Raw genomic sequence first — 7,248 nt, forward strand, 5'->3', positions numbered from 1 at the left:
CTCTGCTCCTTCAGTCCATGTTGCATAAGTCATTAGTTTGCTGCCAAATAGTTTTGGGAGTACACAGAAAGAAATGTACTTTCCAACACATGCAAGGTAGAGATTATTGGAAAACTTAAATATAAAGAAGCTGCAATGATGCACAGATGACAGATTTGTAATGAGAAGTTCTAGTTAATATGCAGGTTGAGAGACGGATGGAAAATACTGAATCTGAAGTACTTACTGTTACATAATCTTTAGAGAAACTGCTCAGGGTGTTAATCACTTTTCCCACTTAACTAAGTATGCATAAGAATTCATTAAGTGAGTAAATGCAGATATAAAACAGAAACGTTGTTGTTTTAGCCAGTGGGCCTTATGTTGGACACCCCTGGTATAGAGGCTCTTCAGAGTGCGTATTATGCATTATCATTTATGAGTCAGAAGTATTCCAGGATACTTTTATGAACACTTTTACCCAGAAAATTATTTTATTCTATTTTTAGTACCTCATCTAATTTAAAGCCAATAGTATTAAAGAATACAAACACATTTTGAAGCAAGAATCAAATATTTTAAACTCCAGTTTTGGGTAAAGAAAAAGAAATATTCCTTTATGTTCATGTATATTTGCTTCACTAAAGAAACTGCCTAAATGCAATTTTGTTTTATTATAGATATTCCATACAGCTAAACTTAATATTATGTTTGCAATGTAATTAAAGTTAGTTACAAATCCGGGGAACTACTTCATATTTTGGGAAGAGCTCCTGTACTTATACTTCGGTATAATTCAGATACAACTTGTAGGACCAATTTGGCCTGAAAGCAGTATTTCTACTTATAATAGTTGTTGTACACATTGTCAGTACTTCATATTCAGCTGTTCTGGCAAATGCTGTGCACACATTTGGGGCTGCATGCTCAAGTCAACACTTCTGAAAAAACCCAAATGAAATTTGTACCAAACAAACGGATGGAGCCATGACCCGCCTTTACCGAGAGGAACCAACACTGAGGAACGCACCCTGAAGAAAAACTGGAACAAAGTTCTTCCTGCTGTCGACAGCATTTGACGGTGGATTTTTGCTGATTCTTGCGCTCCAGTTAAAAGTGTATTTGACTGTGTGGAAACGTGATTATGAAAGCAGTTCCCCCTCATTTCCAGGCCTAATGAGACCCCTTTAAGAAGCGCTGTGGTGCAAGAGTTGAGTTCTGAGAGACGAGGTGGCCAGATTAAACAGAGCACCAGCAAGCTGTGAAACAGATGGTTCCCCTCCTGACTGCTGTTGTCCATAATCAAGCATCTAATAACACCTGGTAGATATACGACAGGTGGACACAGACACAGAAAGTACCAAGTGCAGCCTGAAAGGAGTTGGGTGGAAAAATCCTCTTAACGGGAAACTTCTGGGCTGCAGTGTCTCCGTTGCCTGAAGCTGCGTCGACACAGAAGGCATAAAATGAGCAGAATGTTCGCAGCCTGAACATCAGCTCCGCTGCTCAGCGTGAGTCTAAATAGGAGGCTTAAAGGCACTGAGCATTGAGTTGTAGGTCACCTGTGTTCCGGCAGCGCTCGGAGCAAATCACATAAACACAATGATTATGTGTGTGAAATGTGTGGAGTGGACCTGAAGTGACAGGCTTTAGGAAGCATTTGGTCATGTAGCACCAGTGAAGTGAAGCTTTAGAGCTCATGTGAATGCTGCTGGATGGGATTAGAAAAGGCATGTGTTCACTAAAACAAATGGACTAATCCCAGAAATATACTTTTGTTTTGTATTGCATGTTTACACGCCACTGAGCAAATTAGAAGTGCTTCAAAAAATGTTCTTAGAAATCAGCCTGCTCTTCTCAGTGGTGAGCGACTGGTGTACAATTAAGGTGCTTTCAGGAATGTTGTGTTCACAGACAGAAATATTGAGGCCGAGAACGGCGTGAAGACAACACGGCTGCTTCATGACCAGCCTGAATAAATAGTCTTGGTGTGAATCATTTAGGAAGGATTGAAATGCGGTATGAAACCGACCACGCCAGGATGTGCACGAACTCTGCCTCTAGTGGACGATATCTAAATCCCTCTTATGAACACAGGAAGTGACGCTGCAGGAGAACTCTTTCAGCAAGCTGCCCGAGGAACACTTTGCATTGCAACATGAAAATGAGGCTGCCTTTGTGGTCATTCTCCATAGTCATGGAAACATGATGCCCCTCACGTCGACATGCTCAGTCGTCATTTAAATATTAAGTTTGCATGTTGTCCTGCTCGGTAGAAAACAAGACGCACCCCAAGAAGAACCGAAATGTGGCCCCATGTCGTCATGTTCACTGGCTCTGCATCATCATGGGTGGCAGTCATGTGAACATGACTCATCATATATGGCTGTGGTCAGTAGAGTCACGTGTTCATGGAACTGCCGAGTCATCATGGTAAGTAGCCAGGTAAACACTGTGCTGCCCTGTGGTCAAGCTCTGTCGTCATGGAAACCTGATTCACCACATATCGTCATGGTCAGTACCCATGTGTCCATTGTGCTCTCAGGTCGTCATGGTCAGTAGCCAGGTAAACATCGTGCTTCCTTTATGCATCTATATTGCAAATATTGCCAGGCTCGGTCGCCATGGAAACGTGACAAAACCCTACTTTATAATGCTCAGTAGTCATGAAAACATGACATTGCACATGCTGTTAGGCTCGGTTGTCATGGGAACATGGCAAACCCTATTTTATTGAGCTTAGTAGTCATGAAAACACACTATTTTATCATGTTCAGTATTAATGGAAACATGAAATTACATCAATATATGCACGCTCAGTCACCAGGGAAAGTCGGTGTGAATATAGACAGAACTAACAAACTACACCAAATGTTTGTTCCGGTTCAGACAAAAGTAAAAACACTCTTGATTTCCAGGCTGTGGGAACGTAACAGTTGTCTGTGACATTGTCTTTCATAGTCAGGGCCGCTTTTATGCTCAGTGCATTTGTCAATAAAGTCTGGATAATAGAAGGAACAATGATATCATGGAGAGGAAATGAGGAAAATATAAATGCAGCCTAAAGAGAGAGAGAGAGAGAGTGTGTGTGTGTGTGTGTGTGTGTGTGTGTGTGTGTGTGTGTGTGTGTGTGTGTGTGTGTGTGTGTGTGTGTGTGTGTGTGTGTGTGTGTGTGTGTGTGTGTGTGTGTGTGTGTGTGTGTGTGTGTGTGTGTGTGTGTGTGTGTGTGTTACACCACATGTTTTGATTAATATGCTAGTTTATGGATAATTTATCACAATATCAAACAGAAGCTGGCTGCTACAAATGTGCGGCTGTGAGTTGTGATGTTGTTGTGCAGCGTTTTTTAAGTACATTTTTCCGTTTTACTGACAGCTTAATATATTTCAGAACGACGACCAAAGAGCAATTTAGAGATAAGACAGCTATAGAGAGTCCCTACATGGGAAAAGCAGCGATGAGGCAGAAAACAACCAGACTGAGGCGTTTTGTCTTGACGGCAGCCAACAAGTTCTCTCAGCTCTGGCAGCCATGTTCAGAGTGTCAGACTGACTGGTTGATGAAGGTTTGCACGACATGAGGACCTTAAATACGGAGTAGAAACTGGCTTAAATGACTCTACGTGTGTTGTGCATTTTGTTAGGGAACTCATGCATTGATAATTGTTTAAAATATCAATCAGCTATAAACGACAATAAAAACCTGATTAAAGGCTGCAAGATTACAACATTTCTATATGTTCAGTCATATCAAGTTAAGTGGACCGTGTTTTGAAATTTGATTGACATGTTTAGTAGCTAATCGCTGGATTATATAACTCTGTCAGCTGGAGCAGATGTCTGAAGCCAGCACTGTGGGGGGTCTCCTCTGCTGGCAGCAGGGCTGCATGCATCGCAGTGGGAGGGGGGGTCGAGGGAGGAGGGGGACCGGCACGGTGGCGTAGTGGGTTGCATGTTGGCCTCACAGCAAGTGTGTGTGTGTGTGTGTGTGTGTGTGTGTGTGTGTGTGTGTGTGTGTGTGTGTGTGTGTGTGTGTGTGTGTGTGTGTGTGTGTGTGTGTGTGTGTGTGTGATGATAATTATATCTAGAGAGGAATAAACAGAGGGATGATAGACAGGAGTTATAAAGTCAGAAAGTGTATATTTCATGGCGCAGGCTCTTTAAAGCATCAATAGGAAGGATTGCGTTGTACCATGTCTTGCAGTATTTTCATCTGGACTGCATATTTTTCACAAAAAGCTGCATATTTTCTGGGATTCACACACTTTACTGAGGAGAAGCAAATCAGAGATGTGAGCATGGGAAAATATCCGTTCTCTAACAGCAGAAAGAAATGAAAGGGTGATCTAAAGTCTGGAACAGGGACGAGCAAACATGGGGTGAAAAACGAAGAGGCTGCATGTTGTCTCGACGGCAGCCAATCAAACACTGAGTTCTGTCTCCTGCAAAACAACTGGTGCTGCGTCAAATGAAGGGAAAGTTGCTGGGAGCTGCTTGGCAGCAGCAGCGGAGGCATGCGGCGGCTGCCTGACAGTGATACACTCTCAACATGCCTGTTCGCCTCACGTGGGCTGGAAATGTAAAATATGAGTCGCAGCTCCAGAAATGAGCTTTCCTGGAGAGAACAGGAGCTTATAAAAGCAGCATGCTGATGTCAGCCAATGTTGCCCTTTGGGTTGGAAGAAGACATCTGCTTTCCTTAATCTGCACCAGTCGGTGAGGTTTTACTCCAGAAAGCCTGAGCGGGGGACATCTGATGAACTCCAGTATCGTCTGATCAAAAAATAAGACTCAACAAATAGGCACAAAATCAATTCCACTTAAATGGAAATACAACTTTACAGTTTCTTATGGAGCTTTATGTGGGAATGCGTCATCATGAGGAGTCTGACTAAGATTAAATGGGTTTTATGTGGCCAATCAGAAGGAGCCCCGCTGCTATAGATTGTGTTGATTGTATTTCAACATTATATCTGGTGGCAGCTGGGCGAAACACTGAGACACAAAAGTATAAAAGAATTGGGGTAAAAAAGAACAAATAATGAATGTCAATGATTCTCCTTCTCGTTGGAACTGCAAACACACGTTTGATCCATATTAAACTGGGTCCAACCAAAGAAAGAGGAATTGGTAATTGAAGATACAAATCCCCAAGCCCAAAGAAATGAACACCATACGCTTGAGTATTTATTGAGTATTACTCAACAACACCACATATGCATGTTTAAATTAATATTGTGCATTCCCGGTAAAAACTCTGACGTTTTGTTGTCATCAAATTTAAAATGATCTAAATTGTTGTTTATGTCGAATCGCAAATAATGAGGCCTTTTTTTTTTTTTTTACTCTTTTTAAAGAGTACCATCCAAACTTTCCAGGAATCAGTATTGTATATACAATCATGATTTGATACTAAAGCTTGTAATTAGAGCTGAATCCTCGATATTAAAGGAAGAACAACACATTGTCATGAACTCCCAAAGATTCTCCCAGAATATTCCAGCGGGCAGAAAGCAGGAGGGGAAAGGCTCCCACTAATTGGAGATGATGTGTAAATGAGCAGATTGACACGTTAGGAGGTGGACAACCGGAACAGGACCTCACGTGTTGTTGCTGACAAATTGCTCTGTCACCCAGCAGACTGAATATAGACACGTCGAGTAGCGTATATATTTGATCCTGGAGAGCGTGTCATAGTGCTGCTGCTGCTGCTGCAGTTCTGGCGGAGCTTCAAGTATCACCGACACTCTTGTGTAAGAGCACTGGGCATCTAGGTTAGCATATAGGAAACGCTGTGTGAGAGCTCAGGAGAGAACACGCAGCAGTTGCTTATGTAGGTGGAGTGCTACTTAAGTGTTAGTTTTAGCAGCCTTGGAAAAAGTCCAAATGTCCTCTGCTTCCAGCTTTGCAGCTTTCCTTTGTTCCATAATGGCGTCTCTTTAATGGTTTAACGCTGTGAGGACTTGGGCAATTAGAACGAGCTCATATGCAAACTGAGACGATTCAAACAAGCCTGTTTGTAATAAAACGTCAATGTTGGTTGTGTTGAGCTCACCGGGGAGTGATTGGACGGAGCTCTGTATAGTGGCCCAGAAGGGTCAACACAACTGCAGGAGCCACAACGTCACCAGAAGCTGACCTCCACAGGGATCACGCCGCGGACAGAACGACAGACTTTGTTTCTGGGGGACAATTTTTTATGACGGACACAAACCAAACCCTCAGCAGATAGCCAGCACCGCGACAGAACGATATGTTACTCCAACATGGCCGTGATGAGATAGTCTGTCAGAAGATATAGTCCCCCTGAAGCGCTGAGGCACTGAGCCCCAGCAAACAACCTGGAATGTGATATCACCGTTTTTTTTATCACAATAAAAATACCTTATTTTGGACTTTATAAAAATGCAATCAGAAAGGAGAACAAATGTTACGTTGGTCTGTTAGGAGGTAAATTGATATTGAAATCATGACTGAAGAAAAACCTCAATAATTCAAAAATAAATTACTATCATGCTGGATTTTGCATGTACATCATTATTTTCTACACAAAAGTTTAATATTTCATTGTTATTTGTAAGAAATATAGAATGTTAAGACTTGTTATACGAGTGGATTCTTTTTTTTTTTTTTTTTACAATTAAACAGTTCATATAAATAGTAAGTGTAAGAAGAGAGAAGAATGATCCAGTTTAAAATCCCTCAGGTTTTGTCATTACTCTTTTCTTCTTCACTGTTTAATCAAAACCAAAGTGATGAAGGAAAAGCAGGAACAGGAAGTTAGCACATAAACAACAAAGAGGTGGGAGGTGCTGGCACAGAAAAAGAAAGTATTTCCGCAGCGATGACATTTTATTGAGTTAACGATGAGTTGATGAACTCCCGGTTGTGGCTGTGGCGCTCTGTGAAGGCTGAGGACTGCAGACTGGCTGCAGCCTCTCAAACAGCTGCCAGGAGAGCGACGGCTGCTCCGACGCACCCGAGGTGTTTTATGTTCAACAGGTGGTTTACCTGCGTTGGCAGTGGAGGAGAGACGCTCTGGCCTTTTCCTCGTTCTGATGGAGTGGCAGCAGCGTACCGGCCTGTTCAGCCGCTCACATGACAAGCTGCTAATCTCACCGGCCCAACCGGCAGATCGCCTCCATTGTTTACGCTGTTATGACAGCAACGCAAAATGAATTATCGATTAGCCCTCCTGATCGTGCATACTTGATAAATATCATACTGGTTGCTCAGTTAACTGCACAGCGATATCTCATGTTCTGCTTTA

This window comes from Lipophrys pholis (genome assembly GCF_963383615.2).
Source record: "Lipophrys pholis genome assembly, chromosome: 2".
Lineage (NCBI taxonomy): Eukaryota > Metazoa > Chordata > Actinopteri > Blenniiformes > Blenniidae > Lipophrys > Lipophrys pholis.